The sequence below is a fragment of the Spermophilus citellus genome (genome assembly GCF_964194105.1).
Source record: "Spermophilus citellus genome assembly, chromosome: 4".
Lineage (NCBI taxonomy): Eukaryota > Metazoa > Chordata > Mammalia > Rodentia > Sciuridae > Spermophilus > Spermophilus citellus.
In genome coordinates this window covers 203,983,487-204,005,313 of record NC_138185.1, presented here as the reverse complement: position 1 = coordinate 204,005,313, position 21,827 = coordinate 203,983,487, and the positions used below count along the sequence as shown (strand labels likewise).

Genomic DNA, 21,827 nt, shown 5'->3' with positions numbered 1-21,827 from the left:
GGTGCATTTTTTATGAGCTGTGCATTCAGCCATAGCCAGGAACACTAGAAGTTTCCCTGGGGATAAATTAGCAAAACAACTCACCCCTCCTTGTACCACCCAGGGTGTAGAACTCCCCCCACCCTCCCACGCTTCAGTTTCCCTGAGAATAGCTTCTGCTCAAAAGCAGGTCCCCAGGCCTTAAGTGAAGGCTGGTGTCTGCCTGTGCTTGGGAATGAAGACAGACAGCTCCTGGCTGCTGCCTAGCCTCAGGTCCCTCCAGGCTCCTAGAGAAGGAAGTAGAATCCCGGTGTGTTGAGAAATACCTCTCCAGATTTTCTTATCAGACAGCAGGAAGGAGGAAAAAAGCATTCAGAGGAATGGTGGCCAGAATAATCAGAGCCAATGGTTCACTAAAGCTTGATTTCTACCAAATCCATTAACATAAAATACTGCTTCCCCTGGTCCCAGCAGGAAACCAAATCCTTCTAGGACAGACTATTTGGATTGGTTTTCCTTAAGATTGCCATGCTTATTTTGGATTTAAAAAAAAAAAAAAATTAAGAAATGATCTCTTTTGTAAATAGTTCTCTAATTCTTACTCTCCCTCCTTCTCTCAGAGAGGTTCCCAGTTCTGAGCAGAAGGTGAAGGGCCAGGAAATGTGAAAGGGAGGTGAAGGTGAGATCATATTTATAAACACCTAAGAGATGCCACACACTGTTCTGAAAGGCTTAAAGAAAACTTTCTGAATAATAATCCCTTCCTTAATAATCCTTAGAAGAGTCTTGTCTACGTATCATGATCATTCCTTATTTTAGAATTGGCAAAACTAATATAAAAAGAAACAACATAACCAAAGGTGCATGACCAGCAGACACCTACCCTTGGGCCCTCTTGTCCAGGTGGCTCATTGCCATGCACCGTTGCACCCTCTGAGACTTGCCAGCTTCTTCTGTCCTTGACTGACCTTTGACTCCTGCCCTCCCTGGCCTTCAGCTGCATTACCATCCAGGATACCTCTGGACTACCCTGGAGGTGACTCTCCACCTCATTGCAATTTGGCTGAAATATATTTGTCAAGAGTTACTTTGGCACAAAATATCACAGACTCATCTCTGGAAACATAAATATGGTCCCTTCATGTGCAGAGTCTGTGATTTAAGGGAAGATATGGGTGATTAAGAAGGCAGCCAACAGATCCTGTGAGAGGTGCTCTTGAGTCTGAAGGAAAGGGAACTGAGGTGAACGATGCACCTTCCAAAGCAGCTTGTGAAAGAGCAAGTGTCTTTAGTGAACTCTTAGCAACAAGGGTATCTTCCAGCTTCCTGGTAAAATACAGCCCTGGAGTACTAACTGTGTAAGGAGTCAGAATAAGACAGCAAACTTAGTGGGACTACTGAACTGCCCCAGACCAGGCAGGCCCAGGCCTGTGCCTTGCAGCAAGTAGATCTGTCTCAGATAGTAGAACATAGAGATCCTCAGTAGACAGAAAAGGGGCCAAAAAGGAAGTTGGGAGTTGGCTGGGCCACTGAATAGATTCATAGCAGGAAACATACCACTCTGTTAGTAATGGTTCTGTATGTTTAAAAGTGTCCCAGTAGATGCTGGCCTAATGGACCCAGGGACTAACATGGGTTCCAAGAGTCAGCATGGCTCTATATGGGTAGCACATCAACACCAAGGACCTGCGCCTTCTTGCCTCACACTCCCTGGTGTTCACAGAGCAGAGGGTGCTGACACAGGGCCACTTCCTTCAGGGCCCCAAACTCAGGCGTGCATAGAGCAGGAGGACTGAAACATGGAGTAGGCCTATTGTTAGAAGGGAGGGACAGGCTCAGGGGCAGAAGAGTAGTTGAGTAGCTTCCATGTCCCCATAGGTATATTACCTTATTATGCCTGCACCACCCTTAGGAAGCAGGTGCTGTTAATCCCATTTCCACAGACATGGGAATTAGCAACTGCCACGGGTCACACAGCTGTACATGAGGACTCTTATGGACTCTGATCCATGCATTGCCATTATATCAAAGCTGCCTCTCTTTGGAATCTCACAGAGGAAGGCTCAGTTTTAAGTGAAGAGGGTCCCCCTGTGTTTTCTAAGATACTTTTACTCATGGTTGTTGTGTAAATAGAGGGAATTTGCATTAGTTTACAGCTGTATGACTGGAATTAGGGGAAATTAAAATGGAAAACCCTGAATCTGGAGAGAACTCCCCTGACATAAGTCACTTTATATATGCCAGATATCCAGTGGCATCATGATGGAGTTGAGCTTAGGCAGGGACTGGGTGATAAGTCAGGGTAGGGGATCACTGAGTCAAAACTGTTTTTGAAACTCTCTTAACTGGTCTATTAAATGCAAGGCAGGGCCGTACGGCCTTCAGTAAGCAGAACATTGCTGTTTTGCCTTAGCACACATTTCTCTATGTCTTTGCTTGGGCATCAGATGAAGTGATTTGCTTGTGTTTAGGGACCATGTTGCATGAAAAATATGCACTGCATCTTTAAGGACTAGACTTTAAGAAGAAGAGATGCTCTCGTCGGGAAAGGCCTGCAGGAATGTAGAAATTGAGGGCTTGGCAGATTTAAACCTCCCATTCTCTATGACTCCCAGGCATAAGCTCATTGAAATGCAGGCTGTTTAGATATGTCACACTATTCCAATTATTCCTGAGTGTTCTCTGGCACTCCTCTCTCAAACTCTGCACGCCCCTCCTCCCCTGGGTTGTTGAGGCTGCATAAGTGGAAAGCATACTTGATGCCATTCTGTTGTGTCCATATGCAGAGAGGAGTTCCTGGCCATGTAAATCCAAAATAATACATCATCTAAGACTCTGTCTAATTAGCTGTGGAAGGCATGAGTCGAATACATATTGCTATTTGAAAACAGGTGACCCTAGTGTTTAGGGAATTTGTAAGTCTTTCAATAAATCAATGAACCTGTGCTGTAAATGTCATCAGCAACTCCACCTTCTGAGTACTTCCCTTTCGTTCTATTAACTTTATCACCCCTGAGTACCAGTATGTTATATAACTGGACACTGCTGTGCTCCCTGGTTCCTGCCTTCCCTAGAGAGAAGGGATATCAAATGAGGACACATTAGCTTAAGATCTTTTCTTTCAGCTTAAGAGGAAACTCATTTAATCAAGAAAAGAATGGACAATATCAACATAATTTGAAGGAAGATTTGGCTTGCTAAGTAGCTGAACTTAGATTCTTCAATATTGATTCAGTTTTCAGTGTGTCTACAGTATGTGGCAATAGCAGCATTATTACTATTGAAGGTAATCTTGTGGAGGTCATGCACAATGTATTCGCTTTGTGTTATAGAGTGTTAAAAAATATAGATGGAGTAATACAGTACTGTTCAACAGTGATGCCCTCAGAAAAAGATTACTGCAGGATTCTTCACTATAGCACGTTAAGTACTGATACCCTATAAGAACACCAAACTTTAAGAAATAAAAGGTTATTTAATCTCAGATGGCCCCAAAATTGATAGTATGGGTGTGGGTGTGGTTATGGATGGGGTGGGCATTGGCACATATTATCTAGAGCCTGGCGCAAGGACTGGGCCACAGGAGGGTTCAGCTAATGTTTATAGGATGAATAAATGGGAATTGGGTCATTAAGTGGGAAGTTGGTAAATTAGAGGATTACTTGATCAATATTTGATTTCCAACCATCGCTGGAGCTTTTCCTTGGTTGTTTTACACTGCAATATTATTCAGGCTTGACTGCAATGAATGGCCATTCGGTGGAGTGCCCTCATTCCTCTCTCGATCTGAGTCGCCTCCTCTCCCCACAGCAGAAGCAAATGAGCTTCAGCCTTTTAAGAGTGAATAATAAACACACAGCCTGCTGGGTTTCAGCTGGAGTTATCGATGGAAAATGGCTTGATGAATAGTCCTCACTTGAGTGATGAACTTGTATATCAGAAAGTAAATCTAGCAGAAAAGAAAATCTATCCACCAATTGCACTAGCATTGGAAGACTTATATCGACAATAAGGATTCATTTCCTTAATTCTGGGTAATTCTGGGTCTTCATTCTTTATTCCCCCACCTCTTATTTTCCCTGCTACTTCTCCAAAAGGGTAGCATTGCCTACATATGAGGACAGTAGTATCATGTTGCACTTAAAAATCACTTTTTCATCTTTGAAACTCAAAGATCTTATACATGCTTAAAACAGATTCTGTAGAGAAATATTATTTGCCACTTATAACAACACCAAAGTACCAAAGTTGGTTTCTTTAACTGGCTTTCCTGATAGTACTGAGATAAAGCACAGGGCTTCAGGAAATGATGCTGCTTAGTAAATCTCTACCATGTACCTGGCATATTATTATTTAAGTACAATGATCCTCTAGGGACAGTATTTTCTCTATTTCAGAACATAGGAATCTATGGATTAAATTTTTGTAGTGTCCATAGTTGTAAAACTAGACAGTTCTAGAATAGGGTCTTGAACTCAGGTTTGTGTATTTATAAACCCTGAATTTTTACCTCATTATACCACCCTGCCAGGTCAAAGAAAGGTAACTTATTGGTGTGAATGAACAGGTCATGTATTGATTGCATTTTTATAAGTTTTTATATTTTTATATTTATCAGACTATTTCCTGAGGTTAAAAATAATAAAATCTTCAAGCAAAACCATTTGTAATAGGAAGAAAAATACCTTTGCCATCAAAAAGTTCCATGTTCTAGTCCTTAAACCTTCCCTGATGCAGGATAATTAAAGTTGATAGTCAGTTGACTCTAAAATAGGAAGCATATTTTGCCTGAATAATCCAAGTGAGCATTAAGCAATGACAAGGTCCAACAGCAAATGATAAGCTTACTGTTGCTGGCTTTGAAAAGATGCATTCCAATTTATTGGGGGGGGGGCAGGGTAGCCCACAACCAAAGAAAGCAGGTGAATTTCAGAAGCTGGCAAAGATGAAGAAATGGATCATCCATCACCTAGAACCTCCAGGAAGTACTTAAACCTCTGGACACTGATTTGTGTTGTTTTAAGCCAGGAAATTTGTAGTAAATCATTGGTAAGTACTTCATTGTAGCAGCAGTAAGAAACTAAGGTAGAACTCAATGGGTCTTAAAAAAAAAAAGAAAAACAAATGAAGAAAAAAATAGGCAAAGAAGAGTAATAAGACCAAAAACAAAATAGTCAAAATAATACCAAGAGGAATAAGAGCATGCTACAAGGACACTGCTACATCGATGTTCATAGCAGCACAATTCACGATAGCAAGATTGTGGAACCAACCTAGATGCCCTTCAATAGATGAATGGATAAAAAAAAAATGTGGCATTTATACACAATGGAGTATTACTCTGCATTAAAAAATGACAAAATCATAGAATTTGGAGGGAAATGGATGGCATTAGAGCAGATTATGCTAAGTGAAGCTAGCCAATCCTTAAAAAACAAATGCCAAATGACTGCTTTGATATAAGGGGAGTAACCAAGGACAGGGTAGGGTCGAAGAGCTTGAGAAGAAGATTAACATTAAACAGGGATGAGAGGTGGGAGGGAAAGGGAGTGAGAAGGGAAATCGCATGGAAATGTAAGGTGTTCCTCAGGGTTATACAAAATTACATATAAGAGGAAAGGAGGGGTAAGAGAAGAATAATACAAGTGGAAGAAATGATTTACAATAGAGGGGGTAGAGAGAGAAAAGGGGAGGGGAGGGGAGGGGAGGGGAAGGGGGAGAGTAGAGAATAGGATAGACAGCAGAATACATCAGACACTAGAATGGCAATATGTAAATCAATGGAAGTGTAACTGATGTGATACAGCAATCTGTATACAGGGTAAAAATGGGAGTTCATAACCCACTTGAATCAAACTGTGAAATATGATATATTAAGAACTATGTAATGTTTTGAATGACCAACAATAAAAAAAAAGAAAAAAATAATACCAAGAGTGTGCTAACTTGTTACTGTCAGTTGTAGCTCCCTGATGGGGCTTCTAGGATGTAGGAGATTGTGATCATCTCTTGACCCCTGGGCTGGTCCCCATTCCTGCATAGAGGATTGGTTTTCCAACTCTGGCATGAATCAAATCAGATAGGGCTTGGTTCATTAAAACACAGACTTTTGAGATTCTTCCCCAGTGTTTCTGATTCAAAAGCTCTAGAGTGAGGACCAAGACTATGCATTTGTGACAAGTTTCCATGTGATGTTGGTGGCCAGAGACCATACTTCAAGAAAAGTAGTGGTTCTTGTGAAGATAAAGTAGACCATTCATTCTTTAATACTATTGATTTCTTTTTATTTTTTAATTTTTTTGTTCTTTTTAGATATACATGGCAGTAGAGTGTATTTTTACATATTACACATAAATGGAGTGTAACTTATTCTAATTAGGATCCCATTGAGGTTGTACATGATGTGGAGTTTCACTGGTTGTATATTGTATATGTGTAGAGGAAAGTTATATCTGATTAATTCTACTGTTTTTCATATTCCCATCTCTGTTCCCTTCCCTTCATTCCCCTTTGTCTAATCCAAAGAACTTTTCTTCTTCCCTTCCCCCATATTGATTTCAGTTCATAGAACAATTAAAACCCACTTCAATTCTTAGAACCAGTGGTTTAAGAAAACAAGTCCTCCCCCAGCAAAAGGCCAAAACTTCCACAATTCCAGTGCCTAGTGGGGCACAACTTGCTCTTGGTTTTGCCTTTTAATATTCATGCTCATCCTCCAGAGATGGCATTCATCTACGAATCATTTGACCACCATGCTGCTTTTCTATTCTCTCTCTCTCTTTGACAGTTATTAAGTAGAGACACTTGAAGGAAGGAAACTGAATCATCATACTCACTAAGGTTCCACCCTATATGATCTGATATTTATTCTTAACTACTCCAGTGCATAAGATCATACTATTCTCACTGAATTAACATTTTTCCCAAAGGCAAGGAACTCTATTTGTGTACCTCATTACTGTGCTATTTCTCTACTTGTACCCAGGTACCATTACTATTCAAATATAGAAGTAGAAATGAAGGCTCAGTTGTGCCCCTTAACTAATACTCCTATTCCCATGGGGATACCATGACATTTGAAAAGTATTTTAATTTTCTTTGACTATATTTTTCATCTGTTTCCAATGTTTGGAATAAAATTTATGATTCCTTAAAACTTGAGTCCACAAAGCTTCTCTGTAGATCTCAGGAAGTAAAGTTAGACTTGAGTGCCATTAAAAAAAGGTTGCAAAATGGCAGCCTCCGAAACAAACTCTTTGGTTTGGTTTGCTAAGGGCTTTCATTGGATGCTGAAGTTTAAAAATCAGTGGCTTTGTCAGACACACCAGACTGTTGGTTTCTCTTGAAAAGCTGACAAATTTAGACCCACATCTCTGCATGGGTCATAATCAGTGAGAGCTGAGTGGCCCCACTGTCCTATTTAGTTGGGGAATGTTCTCTCCAATTTGCCACCTGGCCTGCTTCACTCAAGAATATTACCTGTCCAACCCCTTTAGAAATCTGAGTTCATTTTCAATGTGTTTATTCACTCCTTCATTGGCTCCACATTTTTCAAGGTCTAAGCTGGACTGCGCCAACTGTGTCATGCCAAACACAGCCAAGCCTTCAGCTCTTGTTGTGGGTCAGAACAAACCCAAGCCAAATAATCCTGATTTATAAGGAGCACACCTGGCTTACTGGCGTTTCCTCAAGGGAAACCACAGCCTCAGCACCTGATCATACATCCATCTTTGTCAGGAAGCTTTAACCATAAGAAAGTTGGCCAGGAACTTGAGAACACTGTGAGAAGCCACTGCCCTTGAATTTGATTCCTTCAACAGAATATCAGAAAGGGAATCTCAATGCTAGAACTTGTGTGTAATTGGACTTCTAATTAAGTAAACAGGATATTGAAATATGTCATTGGAGGTGCCCAACTCCCGTGTTGCATCTGATAAGAAGTATTATAGACGAAGGCAGATGACTCGAGTTGACCATAAGTTAATATCTTGGGAAATGACAATTGGCTTGTGTTTATGGTAGCTATCCAGGGTTCATAGGTATGACTGATACCTGCCAAACTGACCATGTGTGCTCAGAAACTTGCATTGATGAGTCTAGAGAAGCTGGGGTTACAGGCCAACTCTAAGTTAGAGGGGAAAATATTTCTTTTCAACTGAACATCTCTATCTTTGATTTTAGAGAGTCCTTTTCTCCTTGAGAAGTTGGGGTGGGAAAGAATTCTATCATATTTGATTCCTTTTTTTCTTGCCAAACTAAAAAATGCACTCAATACTTTTGTCTTTACTCACAGAAACTTGCAGCACAGTTTTGTTGGCTATCCTTACCCTTGGGTGAACCTTTCTTATTTCTGCCTTCTTTAAAAAAATCAATCAATCAATCACTAATACCAAATCCTACCTGTTATGAAGGGATTTTTGCCAAATGAGTGTTTAGGCCTGTTTTATTTATTTATTTTTCCTAAGAACTCAATTCTAATATTTAAACAGATGGAGCATACTTGGAAAAGAATGGGGGATTTTTGAAAAGAGACTGCAGGTTCTCTCTTCACAGGGTAGGTCCTACAGGAAGGTTGAAAGCAATGGTATTACAATTGTTTGATAAAATAGCACACAGGACAGGAAACCTTTCTGTTGGATCCTCTCGTCTTTAAAATAGATGTTGTCCAATGCTTGGTTCAGAAGTCAATTACGTCTGGAGAAGTATGCTCCCATAAGCAGAGGAAGTGGGTTCTTTTAAGAAGACTTTTCAAGGAACTACCTTAACCTTGAAGTTGATGTATTTTGTTACAACTGCTGGAATTTTAGGCATGACCATTTTGATAGTTTGGTGTTGAGCAAGATAAAAATAAAAAAGAGTAAGCAACCCACGAGCTTTGGCATCGGGAACATGACCTGGTGTGATGGCTGGGATCTGAAATGTTCCCCCAAAATTTATGGGTTTAAGGCATGGTCCCACATGCAGCAGTGTTCAGAGGTGGAGCCCTCCATGAGGTGATTGGATTATGAGGACTCTGGCCTCATCAATGGGTTAATTCATTGATGGGTCCATGGCTTAATGGACAAAAAGAAGGTGATGGAAACTCTGGGGGATAGCAGGTCCTAAGTGGAAGTAGGTCACTGAGGGCTGTGCCCTTGAAGGGTATATTTTGTACCTGGCCCCTTCTCTTTCTTTTCTTTCTGCTCCTGGACATCATGAGGTGATCAGTAATGTTCCACTATGTGTTTCCCAGTATGATGTTCTGCTTCACCACAGTTCCAAAACAATGAAGCCAAGTGACCATGGACTGAAACCTCTGAAATCAAGAGCCCAAAATAAACCTTTCTTCCTTGTAAATTGTTTCTCTCAGATATTTTGTAATAATAACAGAAAGCTGACTAATATGCCTCGATTGTCTAGGTGGCCCTGAATCCAATGACAGGTGTCCTCAGAAGAAGAGAAGATATGGGAAGAAAAGGAGAAGAATATGGGAGAAAGCAATGTGAAGACAGAAGCAGAGGTGACAGTGATGTGGTGACTGGTCACCAGACACTGGCAGAGAGGCAATAAATGTGTTCTCTCAGTCTCCGGAAGGAACCAGCCCCGATGATACCTGGATTTTAGAATTTAGCTACTTGCTCATGCCTGCTAATCTCTTAGGCAAGGAATGTTTTTTATTCCTGCTTGTCTTCCTATCTCCTCCTGTTAGTCTCTAAAACTCAGTTCAAATATCATCTCTTCTAAGAAGCCCTCTTGGACTCCAAATTTGATTTATGTGCCCTCCCTATGTTCTCATAGCCTGTGCTTTCCCCTGCTGGGGCTATTTTCCATTGTAATCCCAATTTATCTGTTTGTCAACCTTACACAGGCTGTGACATCTTTAGGGACAGTGTCAGGTCACTTATCCCTTAAAATTTATGTGCACAGCATCCTATGTAAGTTACAATCACTTCCATGTATTGACCAAGCTCTCCTGGCTCTAAGGTTCTTTACATCCCTAGTATTATCCTATTTCAACTTTTCTCATATTAACATTTTTATTCCATAAATGGGTGAATCATTCCAAGAAAAGAATAATATAGTATCCCAGCACATAAAAAAGGTGAGCTGAATGAATGAATGAAAAACATTTTTTGTTCAGATAGTTGTTTTATATTTCTTTATCCTTGAAAGTAATCCTTTAAAAACATCCTTTGCCCATTTAAGGGTATAGAGACTATACTAGGAGAACTTAGAATGTTCCCAGAAGCCTGGATAGACTCCTTATAATTTATTAGGATAGCAACTGTTTACCATGAGCCCTGGAGAATTTTCTTCCCTCTCATGGCCCCTTAACTCACCTCCATGACCCATTTTTTAGGTGTTTTGCTGATTTCAAGAGAACTTTAGGAAAAGAAAATACAAACACCAAGAAAACAGCAAAACACTGAGAATTAAAGAGAAGAATAACTGGCACTAATGAGAACACGAGGACACGGGGAGCAGGCAAAGAAAAGGGCAGAAGACTCTGTCTACGTAGACCCATCAAGAAAGGAGACAGAGCAACATAAGTGTCTCCCACGGGTGGCATTTTGCCAGAAGGCACACTTTTACAACAGAAAATCCTAGATGACTTATAGATTCCCTCATCTTTTTTCTAATCCTTCCAGTAGCAATTTTAAAGAAGGGGAAAAGTAAGCAATGTCAGAATGCTTTCCAATGAAGCTGAGTAACGAGGCTAGCGCAGTATGAATGAGACATGAGTCAGAGAGAAAACCAAATAGTGCCTAGGCCATGCCTTTAATACCTATTTGTGTAGGTACTGCACTGTCCTAAAAGGACTCAAGGAAACTGGTAAACAAAATCTGCTCAGCACCTACAGTTCTGCCCAAGTCCAGAGCTGAGGGAGAGAGAAGAGCAGTAGGTTCAGAAATGAGGCAGCCTGGGTCAAAGCCTGCCTCTAGGGCTTTCTAACTCAGTGACTGTGGGTGCCTCATTTATTTTCCTGGTGCTTCAGCCTCATCAACTGTAGAATGGGGATATGCTCATAGAGTTGTACTATGGACATCTGTTGAGAGCTTGGGGAATGGCTGACACGGAAATAAGAGCTGGGGATCTGAAGCGCTTGAGTGAGAGGTGTCATACATTCTAAAACACAGAATTTCATCCTCTCACTCTCCTTCAGGAGTTTTCCACATTTTGCAGAGCAAGAGACCGACCCTTAGAGAACAAGTAACCTACCCAGAGCCACAGAGTTAAAACGTGGCAGTGGCTGATGTGAATCCGATTCCCACCTGGCTCCAAAATCAAATACTCTCCGTGATCCTGCTCTGATTCCAGGATTTTTCTCTCATCCTCCCCTCGAGCTGAAATCACTGAGCTTTCCCCGGGGGCTGTGACACAGTCATTAGTCATACGCACTTAGACTTTCTATGTTCTCTTTACTTCTCCTTTTCCATTTTATTCTACCTCCCTTCTCCTATAGTGTAAAACACAGCATGACTCTAGAAGAGGTCACAGAGGGGCCATATGTTCCCTTTCTTTTGTTCTCTATATCTTAATACTTTAAGCCAACCCTCTGGGGAAAGATGTTACAAAATGAAAACACAAGATCCTCTCCAGGAGCACATTTCAGCACAGAGCAGTTGATCTTGCGCTCACTTGGAGGGCCCAGGATCCACCCTGTGCAGCAGATGTGTCCCATCCCCCTGGGCACTTGAGAACCTTCAACCTGCAATTGAAGATGCGACTCCCAGGGCTCAGCTCTTGCAGACTTATCACAGGCACCCCTGACTCAGCAGAATAGATCTGCCCTAGGAAGATGGTGGTGTCCTGAAGTCAGACCTGGTCTTAAATACTTGGTGTCATCCATAGCAGCTGCTCAATTTTTCCTCCATGAGCTACAATCTTCTCAAGGGATACTGATCGATGCCTTTCATGGAGTGATTGCTCTGAGGATGATAAATCGTACAGAGTGCCTGGTGTATAGAATGTGCTCAAGGTGCCACAGGTATTGATATAACTTGTTACAAAAGCTATGATGCCTACTACAGTAAGCATATGCATTTGAAATACATATTCCCAATAGGCTTCAACCTAGAGAGAGAGAATATAAATAAATAAATAAATAATACATAAATAAATTAAATTAAAAAAAAAAACAACTAAAAATAGGGTAAGAAAAGTTTCCTCCATCCTCAAAACAAACATTTTACTCTGGAGGTTTTGATAATGAATTTCTATTTTAATTGACACTGCAACCAATCCATGCTTTGCTCACAACACACTCATTCTCTCGGAGATGCTGTGCGGGAAGGAGCTTTTAAATCAGTCAGCAGGCGTAATGAACTCCAATCTTCCTTCGACAAGGGCAAAATTACAAACGAGCTTTTCACTTCCAGACAATTAATTAATTTGTTTACACAATTTCTTTGCTTTGTTTTATTTCATAAGTCTTTCTTCTCCACGTGCCTAATCTCAAGGGTTTGTTATTAACTTTTTCAGGTGTGCCTCCAGGGGACAGCGGAAGATAATTCAAGGGGCAGTCTTAGCTTTCGTGAATTTCAGAACAGAAGAAGAAAGAATAAAATAGACCTCCCAAAACAACTCTAGAAGACGGGCTTAACAGTTTTCACAGATGTAGATTATATTCTTCTTTGAAATGTAAGATTGCCTATCGTGGTACACCTCTAATGTCCATGTCTAGGAAAAGACCAGTACTTTTCCTGGTGTCCGGCAACAGCAAGTTTCACAGTGTGTTTTCTGTTCGGGAACTTGAAGCTGCCCTGCAGGATCCCAGATTTTTCATCTCTCTGGTGTTCTGGAACATTACCTGATCCATTCTCATGCAAATTGTTTTTTCCCAAATGATCATTGCCACATTTCTATTATATATTCATATCTCTGGATTTTCCACTGCTAACAAGCCACTCTTGGCAGGCAAGAGCTTTTCATGTTTCTTTTCTCTTTTTTTTGTCTTTGTTTTCTAAGATGTTGCCATGTTTTTGATTGATTTGGGGCTCTCCCATAAATTGGTGCTTTTAAAACTGTAAATAGAATTCACACAGTCTCCCTTAGGAGAGTTTCATTTTAAAGACCTAACATGAAAAGCCTTGAAAAGTTCTGATCTCTGGTCATTTAAAAGAGTTCAGACAGGTTTAAAGAGGTTGAGTTTGAACATTTGCTTATATTTCCTTTTTCCTAGAAATACAGTGCCTCCTCTGTGTAAGACATTGTGTAGGGCACTTGAGATATCAAATCCATTTTAATGCATTAACTTAGGACTGTCCTTTAAATTAAGTAGCCAGTGGCAGTACTTTAAAAAAAATGCATCATCTTCTGTACCATATCATGTCCCAGCCTTGGTCACAAACTGGGCAGCCAATCTAAGTATTGCCAAATGACATTCATGTCAGGGATGGAAAGGTGACTTAAACAAATCACCTTCTTTAACCTTCAAAGTTTTCACCTACAGCATGATACAACTAAGCTCTCTTCTAGTATGACATGACCTATTCTACGTCCTTTACAATTTTCTTGGCAGAAGTTAGAAAGGAATGAGAAGAACTCAAGTGTCCCCAATTCCAGACTTTTTGCTTAGAAAAAAATAAAATGCATTCAAAGTAAGGAGCATATTTTCAATTTAAGTACATGCATTAGGTCTTAATTGCTATAAGTTATCAATTGCTATTAATTACTCTAAAGCATTAAGTAAGCTGAGGATTTTAACTTGAACTGTTTCCTCCAGCTCTGGATAATGAGAATGGACTCCTATCATTTGTCCACTGTTTTGTCTCTTTTGACATGTACAGCTATTATAGGTTAGCTATAGAATTATCATTAATACTTGAGATTATTATTGGTATGCAACAAACTGATTTGGCGGTGATGAAGCTTACATATTTGATTCTCATCAAGATAACCAATATTTCAAAGATTTTTGGAGAGAATACTGAATATTTTGGGAGGATTTTTACTGGTTTTCAGATACCAAATTACTTTCACATGAATGTGGAATCATCTGTCAAATTAAAGAGGGGGTGACACAGTAGATAATGCATTTTAGGAGATAAAAGCATAACTTTCAGTAACAAATAGGAGATCTGAGCTAAACCAAGCTAAGCTCTTGAAACTCAAAGTTGTACCTCTTCTGAATAATTGTTGGTAGTCAGAAAGGAATTTCCTATAAACAATGTTTTGTGCTAGGGAAGAGGGTGACATTGCACTGAATGAAACCAAAATATGCTGGAATCTTCACCATCAGCCTGCCAGGTGGTTTAGAAGCCTGGAATTGGCCCACTTGCTTTATTATGAGCTCTAATCTAATTAGCTATGCAATTATATGTAGGCTTCTTAAACTCTCTAAATCTGTTTTTTTCCACCTGTAAAATGGGGATAATAATGTCTACCCCATGAGGATTTTGTGAGAAATAAAAAAGCAAAAAATACATAAACAGTGCATGTCTTATAGGAAGCACTTGAAAAGAATAAGGGGTTATTATACTTTGGTTTCTTGTGATAAAGAGGCAAATATTGTGCTGATGTGATTGAGACTCACATGCCCTAGCACAGCTTACTTGCAAATTCTCAGGTTTTCTCTTTTCATCATAACAATTCAGAAACACAATTCAAGCCTTAATTGGGTAGACTTTAAGGGTTGCTAGAAAACCCTTCCCTTACTGGCAAAGATGTAGTTCCCTGAAAGGAAGACATATTCAGATATGTGAATGTCCCAAATGTATACCTATTTTTAAATTAATCAAATATTTTATTTGCTAAGTCAATCAATTATTTCATCAGTTCTTCTTTAATTTTATGTGAAAATAATAACATACCTAAGAGAAGACTTGGGGGAGAGTGCTATGGTTTGGATGTGAGGTGTCACCCAAAAGTTCATGTGTGAAGCAATGCAAGGAAGGTTTACAGGAGAAATATTTTGGTTATGAGAGCCTTAACCCAATCAATGAATTAATCCTTTAATGGGATTAACTGAGTGGTAAATGGAGGCCCGTAGGGTGTGGCTAGAAGAGGTGGGTCATTGGGGGCTTGCCTTTGGTGTATGTATTTTGTATCTGGCAAGTGGAGTCTGTCTCTCTGCTTCCTGATCATCATGTGAGCCACTTCTCTCTACCACCCTCTTCTGCCATGATGTTCAGCCTCACCTGGAGCCCTGAGGAATGGAGCTGGCTGTCTATGGATTGAGACCTCTAAAACCCTGAGTCCCTGAATAAACTTTTCCTTCTCTATAATTGTTCTGGTTGAGTGTTTTCATCATCACAGTGAAAAAGCTACTAAAACAGACAGTAAAGAAAGAGATAAAGAGGAAGAAGACCTGGAATATAGACATGAACCCAATGGTCCACTGTGATACTTAGACGTGGGGCATTTATCTGCCTTTTCTATATCACGACACACATAGAAAAGATCTTGTGAGGGGATCCAAGCCTCAGCAGACTGTCTCACACTGACATGTGCGGTTTGGGAAGTTCTGGCTCTAAAAGGATTTTATACAAGGCCAAGGTATATAGTATAGGGTTCCAAGAAAGAGAAAAAAAAATTACTATTTCTCATTTATTTCTGAACTAGCATAGTTATTTTGTTTCTCATGGTTTCTAAACATTAAAATTAATTGACCAAATTTAAATATTAGAAAAAAACCTATTTAATTTTTTGCAGTAGTCAAGATAGGTTATACTCTGCTTCAGTAACAAATCAGATGTCTGTACCTCCCCCCCCCCCACACACACACGGTTATTTCCTGCTCATGCAAATGTTAACACAGGAAGTTGGTGCTCTGCCTCCATCTTAAATAAGACCCTGAAGAATGTAAGACCTCTGAAGCACAGAGAAGAGATGGACAAGAGACAGGAAAAAGCTGGTGCTATGGTTTGCATCTGGAAGGTTCTCAAAAGCTCATGTGTTGAAGGACGTGTCCCATGTTCAGAGATAGGACTTTGTAGAAATGACTGCTTTATGAGAGCTCTGACCTGGTTTGTGAATTAATCCATTGAAGGATTCATAGATGAATGGACTATTGGGAAGTGTTGGGAACACTTGGGACCCAGTTGAAGGGAGTTAGTCCTTTGAGGCAGTGCATATTCTTGGAGACTATATCTTGTCCCCAGGCCCTTCCTCTTTCTCTCTTTCTCTCTCTCTCCTTTCTAGTCACGATGTGGTAAGCAACTTTTGCCTACATTGCCTTTACTAAGACCCAAAGAAATGGAGCAGAGACCACAACTGAGAACTCTGAGACCAAAGCCAAAATAAATATTTCTTCCCCGAAGTTGATTTTCTCAGGTATTTTGTCACAGTCATAAAAAGCTAACTAACACACACTGGGATTATTCTAAACTGCCTCAGCTCAGAACTGACCCATTTTACTCCTGATGACAGAACACTGACTAGAATTTGCTCCAAATCTAACAGTAATAGAGGCTGGGGAGTATAGAGGAACACATGGATAATGGATGTGCATATTTTTTGCCTCACTTGATTAAATTACTCTCAATTTTTGGATCATATATTACTGTCATCTTACTGTCCATTATCTTACTAACTTCTGTTGTTTTTCTCTTAGCAAATTTTGTCTCAAGCCAACAGAGATTCAACAGATGCCCACTAAGTGCAAAATATTATCCGATGAATATATTTAGTTACTTATGCTCTATAAATACTTGACTAGATATCATGGTCTGAGCTCATCTCATGGCTAGAGTAGAATCTTTCATTGTTTCATTGATCACGTTCAAGATCATGCCCTAGACAAACACAGCAGTATCATTTTCTTAATTCTGCATTTATGTTTTTCCTCTAACTTTGTGTTTGCTAAACTTTAGCATAACATTTTCTGGGAAATATTGGCAATATTTTGCTTTTCCCATAGTACATTGCATAAAATTACCATACTCTAAAAGTCTTATCACATTGTCCCTACTCACTCTTTCCCTACCTGGATACTGTGACATGTAATATTTTCCTGTTATTAATAAGTCTACCTCAATGCCCTGTCCTTCCTTCTTTAAGCTGACAAATTAATTTTTCAAGGTGAATTTGGTAAAAAAAAATGATTGAATGCTTTAACCAAAGCTCAAATCCAAGTCAATAAACTACATGTCCTGCATTAACAATCTGCTCCTTGTAGACCAAGTATCTAGACTTCTTAGAGAACAGAGGGGCTGTCAAACCCTTAGTTTCTATAAAACTCAAAAATTAGGGTACGACCATGAAATTAGATGAACAGTTGCAGTGGGACTTAACCACTTCAAAGAGGATTGGAAGGAGGGTGTACAACTAATTAAGCTGTGTATTTAAATACAATTGTAATAAATGAGACTGGAGGGTTGAATTCTTATCTATTTTCTCAATGCAAATGTTAAAAGTTGCAACTTTTCTATTGGGAGATAAAAGGAAATGGAGCCTAGAGATAGAAAATATTAATGAAGATATTTTTCATGGTTCTGTAAGATAAACAGACAAACTCTAACGGCAACTTAGTTTAGAAGACCAGCTTTGCTCTCTATTGTTTCCATGTTTTACATGAATTTTCAGAAAAAAAGGGGGGGGGAAGAATGAATAATTTGATAGTGTTGCAGATTTAAGTCCCTAGAGACCCAGAACAATCCCAGCAAAGAATTATTTTGCTCACTGACACAAAAATGTTGACTCTGTGCCCGATGAAGGGGTAATCCCATTCCCCTTCCTGGGTTTCACTCTAGTTTTGATTGCCCTATTTCTTTTCTTAAGTCACAGCTAAAATTTTGACAGTCTGTTGAAAAGAAGAGAGAAAGAAGAAAAGAAATATACTCTTTTTTTAAAAAAAATCCAAATATAGAGGTGAGGCAAACAAATAGAAAGAAAATTGCATTGCTCACCTAGAGAGATGTGGTAAAGAGAGTTTGTTCCAAAAAAGACTTTTCCCAAAAGCCCTCAGAAGTACCTTTTCACGGATTCCTCCATGTTCATTCTTGCCAGTAAGCCCCAGTCCCATGATATATAATTCCAATCAACAAAATTGAATAACAGTAGTGCCATGTAATTTTTTTTTCATATACAGTTTAGTTTTCATTGTTATCATTGATCTAAACCTTCATTTTAAGTTGGACTGTGGAAATGACACTGCTCCATCTACATCAGCCTCCTGGTAATTAGACTAAAGCTTTCTGAGCACATAACTTTGGACAAATATTTTTGGGTTCAGGGGAGTGCAACTGTTTCTGTTTACACTTAGAGATGCTAATGGAACGACTCGAGGACATACCAAACATGCTGCTTTTAAAGGCATATTCAAGATATTTTAAGGCATTTTCTCCAACTTATCTCTACCTTAGACTCCAGGAGAAGAAAGAAAGAAAAGAAAAAAAAACAGAAAAATTCAATTTTAAAGCAGAATGGAATGTTATGGAATGAATATGAACAACTAGAAACCAAACAATTAATTACTTGGATTTCTGGTTTTTTAAACAGTGAAAATTAATATCAGTTGGCAGTTTTCAACTTTGCTTGGTGTGATTCTGCAGACTGACAAATTAGCTTCATTTTTGGTTAGATTTGACCAAAAAATCAGAGGGCTGAACACTGACTCAACCCTTACCCCATTCTCTCTCTAGAAATCTCATTCCCCTTTATATCCTTCCTTGTAATTATTAAGCAAAAGATAAATTTATTCTTCCAGAAAAGCCCAATTGATTTCAATTTATATATTTTCATCATGTTTTTGAAGCTCAAAAGATTATTTTTATTGGTTGCTGTTGGATAGTTACTTCATTTGGTGGAACACGAGCTTTAATACCCAGTTAACCATGTAACCTAATCATATTTTCTCACCTATGTGTCCTGTGCCCCAAGTGCTGTGCCAGTCGTGACATCCATGTCCCCATTCCTACCCTCCTGAACAGAGGACTGTTCCTCACACACATTAAACTACTTGCTCAGGATCTAATAAGTTTTAAGAGGCAGAGCTGCAAATGAAACCCAGGTCTGTATGACTTAATTCTTTGATGAGCAAATTTGCTATATCTCAAGTGAAGTTGAACAAAGGAAAGAAAATCCATCCATTTTCCCCACCACAAAAAGGCCCACTATGTTTAGGAAACTGTAATAGCTTTTGCTCCCCTGATGTGCTAAATCACATTTTCTAACCACACTGAAGACTTTAAGCCCAACATTTTCATCATACATATTTTAGGAAATACTTTTAAACAAAAAGATGGGAATAAAAATACCTTATAAATATATATAGGATATCTCTGTATATATCATTCCATTATGTATTTGATGTAAATATACTCAGATATTACTAAATTGCATCTATTATAATTTGCTCTACTTTTTGCTCCAGATTTTAGGAACATCTGTCAATGTAACTAAATATTAGCTTAAAATATTAAATTAAATAGCCTTCAAAATAGTATGTTGAAGTACCTGATGGGTATTTATAATACCAGAACAGTTAATATCACTCCTTTCTACCTCTCGTTCAAGGATATGACAATAGTAGCAACCACTGTCAAGTTCAAATGTGATAGATGTCTCCATGAGCCACTTGCTTGCACTTGCTGGCATTGAGCATTTATCTGCTTCTAAGCAAGAACATTCATGAGAAACTATAACAAGTTTTGCTGTAAATAAATCTATACTTGCTTTCATGATTATTTCTATAAGATAAATAGCTTTAAATGGAATTGGTTGGTTAAATTCCCACAAATAGCTTAAAAGCTTTTGATATGCTTTTCCAAATTTCCTTTTAAGAAAACTACACCAATTTCTAACCCCACCTGCAACATATGGAAATCAGTGTTTCCTGGGATTTTTGCCAATAATAAAAAAGGGGGGGCTTTATATTTTATTATCACTTCTTCTCTTCCTTTGCTTCCTCTTGCTATTATTACCACTATTTATTTTTGTTATTTTTTATTTATATATATACATTGCAGTAGAGTGTATTTTGACATGTTATACATTCATGGAGTATAGTTTATTCTAATTAGGATCCCATTCTTGTGTTACCTCTATTTTAATTCATTCTAATATGACAGGAAGGAAAAAAAGAAGGAAATCTCCTTTTACCCTCCCTTTTTAAGGTGTCATTTGCTTCCCCAGTACAATTGTTCACAACAACCTAATATGTTTGGGCTTCCCTAACCCTAGTATTTCTCCCATGCTTTCCATCTGCTTGAAAGACCCCTTTCCATCCACAATCTGCCCGTCTTTGGGGGATCCTCTAGAAATCCTCTCCTGCCACCATCACTAACCTGCACATTCCCCCACTTCAATCAGAAAGCAGGTATTCCCATTACTATTTCTTAGATAATTAGTTGTGCAGTGGTGCAACGGTTTTTCTCTTAAACTCTTTTTAAAACCTAATTGCCATTGTAACCTTATGGGGCATGGGACCTTTAAGATGTTTTTAGATCAAGAGGACTCTTCCCTGGCTAACAGCATTATCATAGGAGAGGGTTAGTTATTGTGGGAAGGGGTTCCACCCCTCTGTCTCCTCTCTCCTTCCACTTTGTCTTTCCACCATGAGGTGACTTCCACCACATTATGCAGCAAGAAAAACCATGCCAGATGCCAGCACCTGGTATTGGACATTCAGAACTGCAAACCAATGAAATTTCATTTTTTATAAATTAACCAGTCTATGTTATTCTGTTATAGTAGTACAAATGGACTGAGACAACTGGGTTGAAGCATCTCTAGTTTTTGTTTTATTTTGCTATTTTAAGCTATTGCTTAGTTTTGAAACATTTAATTTTTCCACATATATACTTTTCTTTGGTATTTAGAACCCCACACATTAAGCCGACATAGTAGAGTGCCTTGCATTTAAAATTCCTTAAGTATCTACATGTTTGTTTCTTTCCCAGCTTTCTTAGTTATGTATTGTTACATGCATCTATTTCCTTGCTTATTATCTCTTTCCCTCATTGGAGTCTAATGAGGACAGCTGGTTTATGTCTGCAAAATCAAGTGCCTAGCTCTGTAGTCGGCAAATGGTAGGCACCTTATAAATATTTGATGTTGGTTGAATTGGAAGAACATATGCATTTACCAGAGAAAAAGATATCCCCCTCCTTGGTTCTAATAAATACATGATTAGGAGCAAAGGTCTTTGACCTAGATGGGGCTAAGAGCTAAAGTTTCATAGACTAGAAAATATAGCTAGAAAAATTCAATTTTTTTCATCATGAACTAAGTTAATAGACATCAAGGACCAAGAGATCTAGTGTACATTCTTTCATTAAAGACCCTTTGTCTATTTTCTACAGAACAAAAATAACTTGCAACTTCAGTGGTATAACCCAGGCCTTGGCCAGAAAAACTTGTGCAGATTCTTTCCTTTTTCACAGTATCCAGTACCCCTGTCCCCTTCCCAACCCATTCGAAATGTATTTAATTTAACTCATTTTCCAATTTTGCATCTTCCAAAACTTCTTTTGAGCAACGTGCTTAATTAGAAAGGTAGAAAGCTTTGAATACAGGGGCTGGGGATGTGGCTCAAGCAGTAGCGCGCTCGCCTGGCATGCGTGCGGCCTGGGTTCCATCCTCAGCACCTCATACAAAACAAAGATGTTGTGTCCGCCGATAACTAAAAAATAAATATTAAAAAATTTCTCTCTCTCTCTCTCTCTCTCTCTCTCTCTCTCTCTCACTCTCTCTTAAAAAAAAAAAAGAAAGCTTTGAATACACCTGCACTACTCTCTGCTCAAGATGAAACCAATGTACCATCTTAAATCTGTCAACCTGGTGCCTTTTCCCAGCATTATATTGACTTAGAACATTTATAATGTGCAGAAGAGAGAGATTTAAGGCAATAAAACTTCATGTTAATGACGAGCATCTAGCAGTCAACGTGGCTCTTTCTCCCCACTTCACAAATCAAGCACAATGCT

The 21,827-nt window shown here is 39.0% G+C and overlaps 1 protein-coding gene across 18 annotated transcripts in view; it reads right to left on the bottom strand.

Moving 5' to 3' along the window:
- The window catches only part of NRXN3 (neurexin 3), a gene marked incomplete at its 5' end in the record, with an annotated part of 1,519,183 nt that overhangs the window by 284,145 nt on the left and 1,213,211 nt on the right, over positions 1-21,827 (bottom strand). The window lies entirely within an intron of this gene.